The sequence below is a fragment of the Callospermophilus lateralis genome, chromosome 7 (genome assembly GCF_048772815.1).
Source record: "Callospermophilus lateralis isolate mCalLat2 chromosome 7, mCalLat2.hap1, whole genome shotgun sequence".
NCBI classification, from domain to species: domain Eukaryota; kingdom Metazoa; phylum Chordata; class Mammalia; order Rodentia; family Sciuridae; genus Callospermophilus; species Callospermophilus lateralis.
In genome coordinates, this window is record NC_135311.1 from 92,245,342 (window position 1) to 92,257,752 (window position 12,411).

Below are 12,411 nucleotides of genomic sequence, written 5' to 3' on the forward strand. Positions count from 1 at the left end.
GAACATGTGAGGCACTGAATTCGATTCTCAGCACCACATATAAATAAAAAAATAAAGGTCCATCAACAACTAAAATGAATAAAATAAACAAAATAAAAAAGTAAATAAAGCCTGTATCTTGAAGGTGATAGTAATTTGTAGCTTTACCTAATCCAGGCTTATATTTATATTAAAAACAAACCACACCTACTTTCCTTAGATGGATTAAAAAAATGGTCTCCTACCGTTTCAGTTTTTTGAAATGCCATCATGCTCATTTGTCCTTTTTTTCTTCAGTTATTTTAATTTCTCTTGCCTCCTAGTGAGTTAGATTTGACTTTAGTTAATAAATACATGTGACTTTTCACAAATTACTTAGTAGTGTATGTAAAAATGCATGTATGTAGTATTTTTGGTGCTGGGGATTGAAATCAGGGGCGCTTAACCACTGAGCCACATCCCCAGCCCCTTTTGAGACAGGGTCTCACTGAGTTGCTTAGGGCCTCACTGAGTTGCTGAGGCTGGCTTTGATCTTGTGATCCTGCCTCAGTGTCCCGAGTTGCTGGGATTACAAGCATGCGCTATCACACCTGACTTCTCACTTAGTATTTTTAAGCCTTAGTTTACTTATGAGTAAAATAAAACTGATACTTCAGATTTTGTGATGATTGAGATCATGTATTCAAAGTGCTTTGTAAAATATAAAACATACAAAATATAAAACATAATTATATTTATTGGTTTTATGTTAGTCAATGGACATGAACTATTAAGCTGCCTTTGCTTTTTTGTGTTTTTATTTGGAGAAAGACAAAAAGGCAGAGATTCCTTCATTAATATTTATTTATTTTGGTGGCATGATGGGAGCCATGAGATTTGGCATCTAATGGCATAAGTTTATGCCACATAGTTATTAGATATGTCACACAGGAATGCATGGCATAAACACAGCTTCAGCCAGAATCAGAAATGTTGAGGCAGCACCTGGGTGGGCACATGTCAGAGAGCTTGGTGACTGGTAGAACACTTGTGCAAAACTCATGCATGCTGTTTAACTGGATGATAGTATAAGGGAGCTGGTTTATCTAAGTTCAACTAACTGAACTCTCCGTTCATAAATTCTACCTCTCAGAGTTTGGTGAAATGAAAATTGGTCAAAATCATGATTCTAATAAGAAGGACTGAGAAGGTCTTCTTAATCATCAAAGGTAGATATAATTCCATTCAACATGATTTTTGCATGATCTGCTATCTTCAGATCCCTGGAAACATAGGTACCAATCAGTTATCCAGAAGGCTGAATTCTGCATAGTAGGGAATCAGAGCTGTGAAAAAAACTCATACTAAGTACTAGATGGCCTCCTGGCCTCTGATTTCTGGCTCTGCATTCCCTTTAATCCAAGGACATGGTGTTATAAAAATAGCTCAGGAGCTACTCCCAAGAGCAGCCCTGTGAACTCCTCTCTCTGACTGCACCAGGGGAGGAGGGTGAATCATGAACAGCAGAATATTGATGCCCTGGGTGCTGTTAGTAATTGACTTAGTCAGGTTCTTCAGCTAAGAGGACAAAAGCTTTGGGAAAGTTTTTTTCTGACTCATTCCCATTATGATTCACAGAAAACCTTTAGCTTCTTATTTATTTATTTATTTTAAAAAAGAAGGGGTGTGTGTGTGTGTGTGTGTGTGTGTGTGAGAGAGAGAGAGAGAGAGAGAGAGAGAGAGAGAGAAAGAGAGAGAATGAATAGTAAGGTGGGGCAAAGGTATAGATCCCCCAAATGAATATTCTTACCCACAGAAATATTGAGGCTCTTTGCCCAGTTAGCTTTTATTGTCCTGGGATGTTCACTCTGGGGTTGGCAGTAGGGGGAACCCAGTACACAGTGCCCTTTTATCTAGCCCAGAACTAATTGATGGTTTTAAAATATTTGAAAAGAAGGACGTTAGTTTTTACACAGTTGAGTTTCAAGCATCATGTGCCCATGTCTTTTCTGTCATCTTCTGTCTGAGAGTTCCTACCCCAACACTACACACACACACACACACACACACACACACAGACACAGCAGGGACTTTCGCATTTCTGAGGAATTCACGTGAGTCAGGGAGTTGAGATTTTTTTAGGTGGCGTCTCTTCAAGGTAAAGTCCAGACTTCTTAGTGGACACATGTGGTCCTCTGGAGCTTGGCTCAGCTCCGTCCCTCACCTCTCTCTGTCCCTCACCTCATCTCTGTCTCTCACCTCATTTCTGTCTGTTCTACGTATACCTTCTGTTCAGTCTCCAGTCAAGGATTTTATACTCCCCTTTTCCTTCTTTTGCTCTTCATAATCTGTTATGTGGAATATTCCTTGCATTCAGCTTCCATTCTCATCATTTTTGTATTCTTCCATCCCCAAAGGCCTTGTTCCCATTTCACCTCCTCTGTGGTGGTCATGGTGTTGTGTGCCTTCTGTGGGCCAGGTGTTGTTCTAGATCAATCGATTGATCTACCTATCTTTTCCCAGAGTTTAAAACAATCCTATAAAATAATTTAAATCATCCTTATTTGCAGATGAGAAAACAGTAACAGAGAGTGAAAAGTTTTTGAACTTAACTGCTGAGTAGCAGAGCCAAAGTTATTCTTCACTTGAATATTTAACTTCACCGTGCTGGTTTTCCTTGAAGTCTTCTGGATTAAACTAATTGCACCACTCCCTACTCTTACTCCATTCTCTGCACACACTCCTTTGCTTTATGTCTTCTGTGTTTGGCAGTGAGTCACATATGATCACCTTGCTACATTCTGGGGGTATTACCTCCTCTTTGTTGTGTGTCTTTTCTTTCATTTTTTAATGTTATTTTTATTTTTTGACTACTGGGGATTGAACTCAGGGGCACACAACCACTGAGCCACATCCCCAGCCCCATTTTGTATTTTAGAGACAGGGTCTGACTGAGTTGCTTAGCACCTCGCAGTTGTTGAGGCTGGCTTTGAACCCATGATCCTCCTGCCTCCGCCTCAGCCTCCCAAGCTGTTGGGATCGCAGGTTTGGGCCATCTACCTGGCTGTTGCATTCTTTGTTTCCCATTAAGCTGTGCCGTGCAGGCTTTACACAATGAGTTAGTTTGTTTGTTTTACTTAACTAATTTGTTCCTAGTCAGTATCAGTTATTTTCCTAGTTACATTTAGCTTAGTCATTTACATTCTACTGTGTTTGTCCCCACTAATTAAGTAGTCTTAGCAAGTTATCCTTTCTTCCTCTTCCTACACTTTGTTCCCTAGAAAGGAGAGAGAAGCTTCATGATTTGGGTCTGTACCATCTCCTCCCCTTGCCACCTCCACACCCCCCCCGCCCCCCCAAAAGGAAAAAAAACCCAAAAACCAGAAAAATTAAGTGGAATAAAAGATGACTAGTCGTAGTTTGGTGCAAGGAATGAAACAGATGCCAATTTGGCTAAATTCCATTGTTGTCTGTTAGAAAGGACCATTTGATAAAAGGATTATAAATATAGACATGCTGTGGACCTGCTTGGGACTTCATTTCCAGGATATGAAAGTGTCTCATTGAGGCTTTGCTTCCTTATTTGCAGAGTGGAAGGTGAATATTTGTGTTTAAGAATTACTGCCTCGGGCTGGGGATGTGGCTCAAGCGGTAGCGCGCTCTCGGGTTCGATCCTCAGCACCACATATAAACAAAGATGTTGTGTCCGCCAAAAACTAAAAAATAAATATTAAAAAATTAAAAAAAAGAATTACTGCCTCTTATCACCCCTTTCGATTGATTGGTAGCCTAATTCTTGATACACCTACCATCTAAATCTAAGACTTGGGATAGATCCCAACCCTAAGTTTCCAGTGATGGTCATACACTGAACTCTTCCCTGCAATGGTTATTTCTGTGAACCACATTGAAAATTTTGCACAGATGCAAAATAAGCAGATTGACTTTTAAATTCTTTATGTTCTGTGAAGGATCACTGAGAGATGTTCTCATGTCGGTGGAAACTGGGGACTGGGAATTAATCGTGTGTGTAAGAATAGTAATTATTGGCAGAATTTAAAATGTGGGTCTTTCATATTTTATTCGTATAGTTTTTTCTTGTTCTAGATATCTATGGCACCATTATATAGATCTAGGAGGTAACCAATTGAAAAAATTTGAGAGGAGAAATTGCATTATGAAATGAAGACTGTGAGAGTGCCATTGTATGGCAGAACTCAGTCTAGGCCTTTGGAGTGAAACCTCTTAAGCTACACATTGTGAGAAAAGAGGAATGATCAGCTGGTAACTAAAGGAATTCCAGATGAAGTACATCTCACTGTTTAATGTTCATCTGGGGAAGGTATATGCATTGAGTGAAAATAAGGTAAATTTTATTGGTAATTTTGTTGAGTCTCTTAATAAAACTAGTGGTTTCCAAACTGTGATCTATTATTTATCAGTGGGCTGTGAAATCTATTTTGAGTCTTCTTTAGCATTTAAACATATTAAATAGAAGAAAACAGTGAATTGCAATAGTAATGGTAAGTATCTTTTTGTGAAACTTATATGTCACACACACACACGTACTCTAAAATATATTTCTTACTGTGAATCATGGTCCAAAAAAACTTAGAGGCTATATATTAAAGTGTAGCTATCAGCATGGAGTCCTGGGATATCAGGTTGTGATGCGTAGCCCCTCTTGGATTCTTGGTGGGTGCGGAGGAAGCTGCTGGTAATGAAAGGAGAATTAGAGGAGGCTCTGGGATTCTGGAGGAGAAGTGCTGACCAGCTGCTCTGGCTCTACCCTGATACTGCTGCCTTGTGCAGGCTGAATACAGTACTCATCTTGCAGAGCTCTGCTTTGCTTAGAGCTGTGTGTGCAATTTGAGAGTGAAGCCTTAGTGTTTGGAGTGTAGTTCCATGGAACTTGCCTGGCATGGTCATGGGCTCAATAACCAGAGCCATAAAACAAAAACAATGAATGAAGCCATTGTTGGTGATGTCGTTTCAAAGCTAACCATAGAAATAGGTTGTACTTTCTTGGCTGAGGAGGGATTATAACAAAACATATCTCTTGAGATTTCCTCTTTAACTGTTTATCACACAATTTCATTTATATTTTGAGGCAATAGCACAATTTCTTTGGGATATAGATCAGAAGGGACCTTTTCCAGTTGGGGTGTTGACTATCCCGTGAGTTTCAGTTGAAGGAGCTGTGGATGTCTGACTAGGGAAGAATTGGGTTTGGCCTGTTGGATCCCTCCTTTCCAAGACTTTGAGTCTGGAGGGAATAGTGCACATACATGGGAGAGACTTGAGATCCATAGAATTAGGAGTCCAGTTGTGGTGAGAGTTGGTGACCAGTGGTGATGGTGCTAGTGGTGGTGTTCTCAGCAGGCCATTCTTGGGTTCTGTCTTTCTCTTATACTCACTTTTACCTCAAGGTAAGCAAAGTTAATTTCTGATTTTTTTCCATCTGAGAACCTGAGTGATTTGAGTTACAGGAACCATGTTAGACGGATTTCTGCCTAAACAGAGATTCCTATGTAGCTTTAAGAGAGGGAATAGGTGAATATGTGTAGATACAAATAAATTAGCACAAGTTGCAAAAACGTGGGGGACTCTGGATTTTTTCTTTAAATTATGGTTACTCCTACTGAAGACTGGAGTGCCCAGCCAGCCACTGAAGACTGGTCCTCAGCTCCCACTGCTTAGGCCACTGAGTGGGTAGGAACAACCACTGAGTGGTCTTGAGCTGTTCTGCAGACACTGAATAATAAGCAAGATGGAAATAAGGTTATGGAAAATAAACACCAATTTCTAAAAATAATAAATAAATTATGGTTACCTTTAAGCTTTGTCAGATGGCACTTTGGTAATAGATTTTATGTCTTTGCATCAAGACATTGGAAGTTCAAATTAATGAAAAATTATGTTAGAGTGCAGCATAAGGTGGTTTCAAACATTTGTACGCTAGGGTTGATTTGTTTTCTTTCTTCCTCTTTTTTAATCTAAAGGGTTTTAAAAACCTTGAGTGTACTCACAGAAAACTGATCTAATGGACATAAGCTTTTTATTTTAGTTTAAGAGTTTGGGGAAATCTTGAATCATCACAACAACCTATGAAATACATACTTTTACCATTTTACATTGGAAACAAAGTCTCAGGTGAAGAAACTTGCCTGATGTTGTCACACAGTAAGTGTTCCCCCACCCCTCACAGACAGGTTTCTTTAGGAAAGTAGATACATATTCAAGGTAGGGGGGGTAATCTCAAGAGAGTCACCTTTAGGGTCAATCACAGAATACACATTCAAGAGAGAATGTGAGCCATCTCCAGAAGGAGAGACAGCACACACAGTGTTAGTGATCTGAACCCAGGTTAGGATGACTCCAGGCTTAGGCTTCTGTGTCTGGGCTATAAGGAAACCCAAAGATCATCGAATACTTTTTTGTTAAGCAGTCTGAGCTCAAATCCTGCATAAGAAGCTTGCTCTAGATTGGGCAAGTCTTGGCAGAGCTAGGATGGAACCTGGGCCTCTTTCTGATTGGCAATTTATCTTACTGCCTACAGGAAGAAACTGGTATATAGACTGTCCTCATTTGCACCCTCCTTCACTTTGCATTCTTTCTGCTATTTTCCTACATGATCCCTCCTGGTCTGCATATTCTTTCCTGTACTTACACCTCTTGATCTCCCTTCCTTCTGGTCCTTTCCTTGAAGAGCTGCAACCTTCCTTTCTGTCTTTTGTATCTTCTCCATTTCTTCAAGCCAGGAGCAGGTTCACTCTCCCAGATAATGTCACAGACTAAACCATCACCCCCTTGCCTTCTTGACTCCCATAGTTTTTGCCATCTCTGTCCTGGCAATCCTTTACATCCTCTGACTTGAGGTACCTGTGTATGTGTTAGCCTTGCCTGGTGTTAACAAAACTACAGGATTTTGGTGGGCTCACACGTATTTATGTTACATCTTTAGATTTCCTGAAGCCCTGAGCCTTGCCCAGGGCAATGTGGGAAATGGAAAGGGCAGCAAGCAAGTTTCAGACTTGGTCTTGCCACTTTCCCAGTTGACCATGGGAATCCAAGTCTTCTCAGCTGTGAAAGGGACTGTGAGACTTGAATGTGGTTTTGTGATTTCCCCAAACTCTTAAACTAAAATCAAAAGCTTATGTCCATTAGATCAGTTTTAACCTTTTCAACTCATAGAAGTGCTGTATAGGGGCTAGGGATATAGCTCAGTTGGCAGAGTGCTTGCCTTGCCTGCACAAGGCCCTGGGTTCGATCCCCAGCAACACACACACACACACACACACACACACACACACACACCAAAAAAAAAAATATCTATCTATCTATCTATCTCAAGGTTTTATTGCAGTGGCCCAGGTGCTTCATATGTATTTTAGAAATGAGTGATTAAAAAGCATATACTGGGGGCTGGGGTTGTGGCTCAGTGGTAGAGTGCTTTTTTTTTTTTTAATATTTATTTCTTAGTTTTCGGCGGACACAACATCTTTGTTTGTATGTGGTGCTGAGGATCGAACCCGGGCTGCACACGTGCCAGGCAAGCGCGCTACCGCTTGAGCCACATCCCCAGCCCATTGGTAGAGTGCTTGCCTGGCATGTGTGAGGCACTGGGTTGGATCCTTAGCACTGCATATAAATAAATAAATAAATGGATGGATGAATGAATGAATGAATGTATTGTATTCATCTGCAACTAAAAAAAATTTTTTAAAAAGCATATATTGTCAAGATAAGCCATTCTCTCTACTTCTCTCTTATTGAGTAGCCACTTCTGCCTCCATGTTTTTTACTTCTGGGAAGGACATGTGAATAGCTTCACTAAAACTTATATTCTATGCTCTTTAATAACATTTTAGATGTATTAGTAGTGATTAGTTTCAAAGAAGAAAAAAGAAAAAGAATACTCAGCAAAGTATCTTGATACAATGTAGCTTTTAGAGACACTTATTGACTTTAATTAAGCAAAGTACTATATTTACTTTGATCAGAAACCTCCTCTCAACTAAAGTGGGCTTGTTGGGAGCAGAACATAGAGCTCTGAACTATTGAGTTGGCATTGATTGTTTGATCGTCCCTAGAAGTTTATTGTAAATGAAGCAGCATTTACGATTCTGGGTATTCCTGGAATTGCTGCTATAGTTTGAAGTGAGTTATTCTGTATGGCAGGAGTGGCATATAGAAAAGCCGTAATTCTGACTTGCTGACAGGAAAAACTAGTAGATTTTGTATTTATATTATGTCATCCTTTTGGCTGGAATCCATCAGCTTTACAGTATCTTGCAGTGCTTTCATCAGAACCATTATCCAAGGTCTCAGCCAAGTAATGGGCATCTCAGGAGCAGTACATACAAGTCATTTCTGTGGCTCCAGGGGTGTGAAGCCACTGTGATTTGGCTGAAAGAGAAGCAAAGACATTTTCCCTGGTATGGTGTGTGTGCTGGGCTATAAGAAGTTTCCATGCCCACACAGGGTGGGCCTGTGCTAAAAGTCACCAGAAGTTTCTCCCCATTGCTGCAGCAATGGTGCATGGCAGTGCATTGGTTGTAAGCTGGAATATAGACAAGGTTGGGGCACGTTAGTGACATTTTTAAGGATTTTTTTTAGTAGCTGGAGGGACGGGTGTTTTGGACTGACATTAGTTTTCTAGATGGGTGTTAGACTATGAAAAGTACTAAAATGCCAGAGAAAGTAGTATTGGAGATGGAGGCCATTTTAAAGCGGTTTTCCCCCTTATGGAAAGAGCAAGTACTTAGGAATCAGTCACTTGTACACTTAAAGCCTCTCATGCTTTTATGCTCTAAGCATAAGATGCTGAACGTGTTTGTACATATCAGGGTTCCCTCTCCTTGACTGGAACTGTATTCCATCAAGTTGTAATCAGTTTAATAGAAATTATGGTCAAAATATTTGTTTCCTGAATGCTACACTCTGTTGGGCACTGTATGCTTTAACCATTTAACTCTTGACAGCCCTTTGAAATAAATTCTATCTTTATCTCCCTGCTTACACTGAGAACATTGAGTTTGGGGATGGTAAGTAATTTACCTTAAGATTATAACTAGCAGGAGCCAGAATTAAAACCCAGGTCAGTAGGATTCCAGCCCATGCTCCCAAACCACTCTATAGTGTCATCTGAAAATCAGGAAATGAGACTCTGATGTATGACCAGGCTTCTGCTGAGAATCCCTGTTTATTCTCTTGTTCTTCCAAGCAAGTTTACAGCCCACATTAGCACTCTGCCTTTCTGAGCACTTTTATATCCATAGCTTCTTTTGAAAAATGTTGCTTTTGAAAAGGTATTGTGATAAGTACTTAATGAAGACTTTTTTTTTTTGGGGGGGGGGTGGATACCAGGGATTGAGCCCAGGGCACAAATCACTGAGCTGCATCCCCAGCCCTTTTTATTTTTTATTTTAAGACAGGGTCTTGCTAAGTTGCTTAGGGCCTTGCTAAGTTGGTTAGGGCCTTGCTTAGTTGCTGAGGCTGGCCTTGAACTTGAGATACTCCTTCCTTGCCCTCCCTAGTTTCTGGGATTACAGGCATGCACCATTGCGCCCACCTCTCTGATGAAGACTTTTTGAAAGATCTTTTTGATCCTTAGACCAACCCTTTGGCAGGATGTTTCCTCAGGTGAATGGGTGGGGAAACTGAGGCTCACCAACCTTAAGATTGTTGACTGCTTCTGAAAGCCTTCTAAAAATGTCTACAAGCTTAAACTTCTTAAGATACTTAAGCAGCCACTTTCAGGACATTTTCAAAATTACACATTTTCCTAAGTTTAGTTCATCAATATTTTATTTGTATTTTTATTTCAGAAGTCAAAGTCTTTGATTCCTTGAAGACTTACATAAAATAACTCATTATAGGTGAGATGGTATTTTTAGTGAAAATAATCAATTATCTATGATGTATGATTTTGATTCTTGTCATTGACTTAAACTGTCACTTAGTTGATTTTTACATATAAATCTGATAGTGTTTTTTGTCCAAAAGAGTCACATTCTGATGGTTCTATTTGTGAATATTAAAATGGTCTGTTTTTATTTCTCTCTCTCTCTCTCTCTCTCTCTCTCTTTAAACTATCCAATCAATTGCCCTTTGCTTGCACAGATACCAGTATTTCAAAAGATGTTCTTGAAAATTAAGAGTTTCAGTATTGTCTGACAGATTTCTGGAATTTGCATCTTAGAAAATATTTTTATTATCCTAAATAGCTAGGTTATATTCCCACTTACAGAACTGTTTTGTTTCTTGTACTTTCCCTCAATCAGAAAGTATTAGTTGTACTTGTCTCTTACATAAGAATATGATAAATTAAAGAAATTTGAGGAATGTGCAAAATTTCTCTTGATTTTGTTGCATATAAAGCAGCAGCTACAAATTAAAACACAAGGGTAATCCTCTATTACCAAAAGAAGAATACTTTCTTTCAAATCAGTGAATTTTATAAGGTGAAGAATTCACTGCTTTCATAAAAAAGTTTTGATTGCTCCTCTTTATCCTTCCCATTTTCTAAGCTATGTTGAATTCATTTGAGTTGGAAATTGAACCCAGTGAGTCATGTTCTTTCTTAAAAGGATATTTTGTGATTCCTGCTGATTTGTTTCTAGCATTAAAATTTTGTTTTTAGCTTATAATAAGAAGCTTAAATTGATTTCCTGGAATGATCTAAAAAGTGTTTATAAATTGATCTTGCTCCTTTTCTACTTGCTCTAAAAGTAATCAGCTAGATAGCATTGTATATTTTTAAAGAAATGCTACTTGGAAGAAGATATTACACAAATGTTATATCCCTAAAAAGCACTTGCCATCCTGATTCAGCACAGTGTTGTCATGTCTTATAAAGTGAATCAGTAGTTTGATGTTTAAAGTGCTTAGAATAATGCCTAACATTTTAAGTGCTATGTGGGTGGTTTTTATTTATTTATTTTTATTAATAGTCTGTCAATTCACTTGAGAGCAGGGATTTTGTAATTATTAAAGCAGCATAAAAACGGTATAATGTATAAGAATTTCATTAATTTTGTTTTCTCAAAAGAGTTTAAGGCTAAGCACCACAAATTTAGGCCATTTTATTGTCCTGCCCAATAATATTAGAGGTTAGTTTGAAGATTAAGTACAATATGATTTTAATATAGTGTTGTTTGTAGTAGAGAAGGAATGATGGGAAAAACCAAAGTCTCTTTGATAGCAGGTTTTCATGGAATTTTAGTTCTAGAAGAATTTTCATGGTTTTAGTCTGACACTTGACTCTTATGTGAGGCCCAGAGAAACTTGTGGCTCCTAAAGTAAAGTAACACGTGGTCTGATGGTTAATCTTAAAAAGCTTTAAACATTCTGAAAAGGTTTATATGGTGGCCCTTCTGTGAGGAGCCCAGGTCTGGGAGACTTGTCCAACCCTTCCTGCCCTAAGGGGCCTGGGTCTTTGTCCCTTTCCTGGCTTGGGACAAATTACTTCATGGTGCAGAATAGTGAGTTCCCAGGGCAATTCTGCCCCTCCGTGGCTGTAGCAGATAAGGGTGTGCTGTGGGAGATAAGGGTGTGCTGTGGGGAATCTGGGGCAGAGAGGCCCTGGATACCCGCTGAGTGTGAGTGATGCCTGTGCCCAGGCATAGAGGGATTGTAGAAAGTTTCCCCAGTTATGCAGCCAGAGGGACTAGCTACAGAGGGCTCTTTCCTTCTAGAGGGCCTTTGCACATGCTGATCCTTTCCAAAACCCAGACTGTTTTCTCCCCATTGACTTTGTTCCCCACTTCCCCAGACATCCACCAAGGTTGAGCTCTGTATTACTGCCTTCTGAGCCCACCCTTGATCTTCCCCCCCCTATTGTATGCTCTCTGTTTTTCCTTGATAGCATTTTAGCTGTTTGAAATGACCTCTGTCTATGCTTCCCTGATTGCATTGTTCCTGTAGACTGTAAGCTCCTTGGGGGCAGGAATTGTATTGTTCTTTTTCTTTGTTGTGGCCTTCTCTTCTAGACCAGTTTCTGACTTGCACAAAAATACTTGTTGAATGGAAGACTCTTCTAAATATGGCATTTGAAGCGCAGCTTCTGAGCTAAAGCAAAGCATTAGTATTCAGCTAATTTCTAATGCTGTTTTGATACAGGACAAGGTGTCTGTTTACATTAAAGCAATTAATTGTATTAACTTTCAAAAAGCTGGAGATCTAACGATTTGTTCTATGAACCTTGTTAAAATTGTTCATATCAAAATAACTAAATCAAAGTCATGACATCAAAACCCACATTTGAACCTACTGCCTGACCTATTGTTATTACTTTTGCTAGAGTCTCACCAACTACAGAAAGTCTTGCCCAGCTAGCCCTGCCCAGCATTAGTTACCATTAGCAAGAGGCACAAGATGACATCCTGACTCACTGTTGAGTTGTGTTTGAGTTTTCATATGTGTTCCTCCTACCTCACCTGTAAGGTCCTG

At 39.4% G+C, this 12,411-nt stretch overlaps 1 protein-coding gene across 2 annotated transcripts in view; it reads left to right on the forward strand.

Annotated features, from left to right (window-relative positions):
• Jak1 (Janus kinase 1) overlaps nt 1-12,411 on the forward strand; it is a 130,264-nt gene that overhangs the window by 61,820 nt on the left and 56,033 nt on the right. The window lies entirely within an intron of this gene.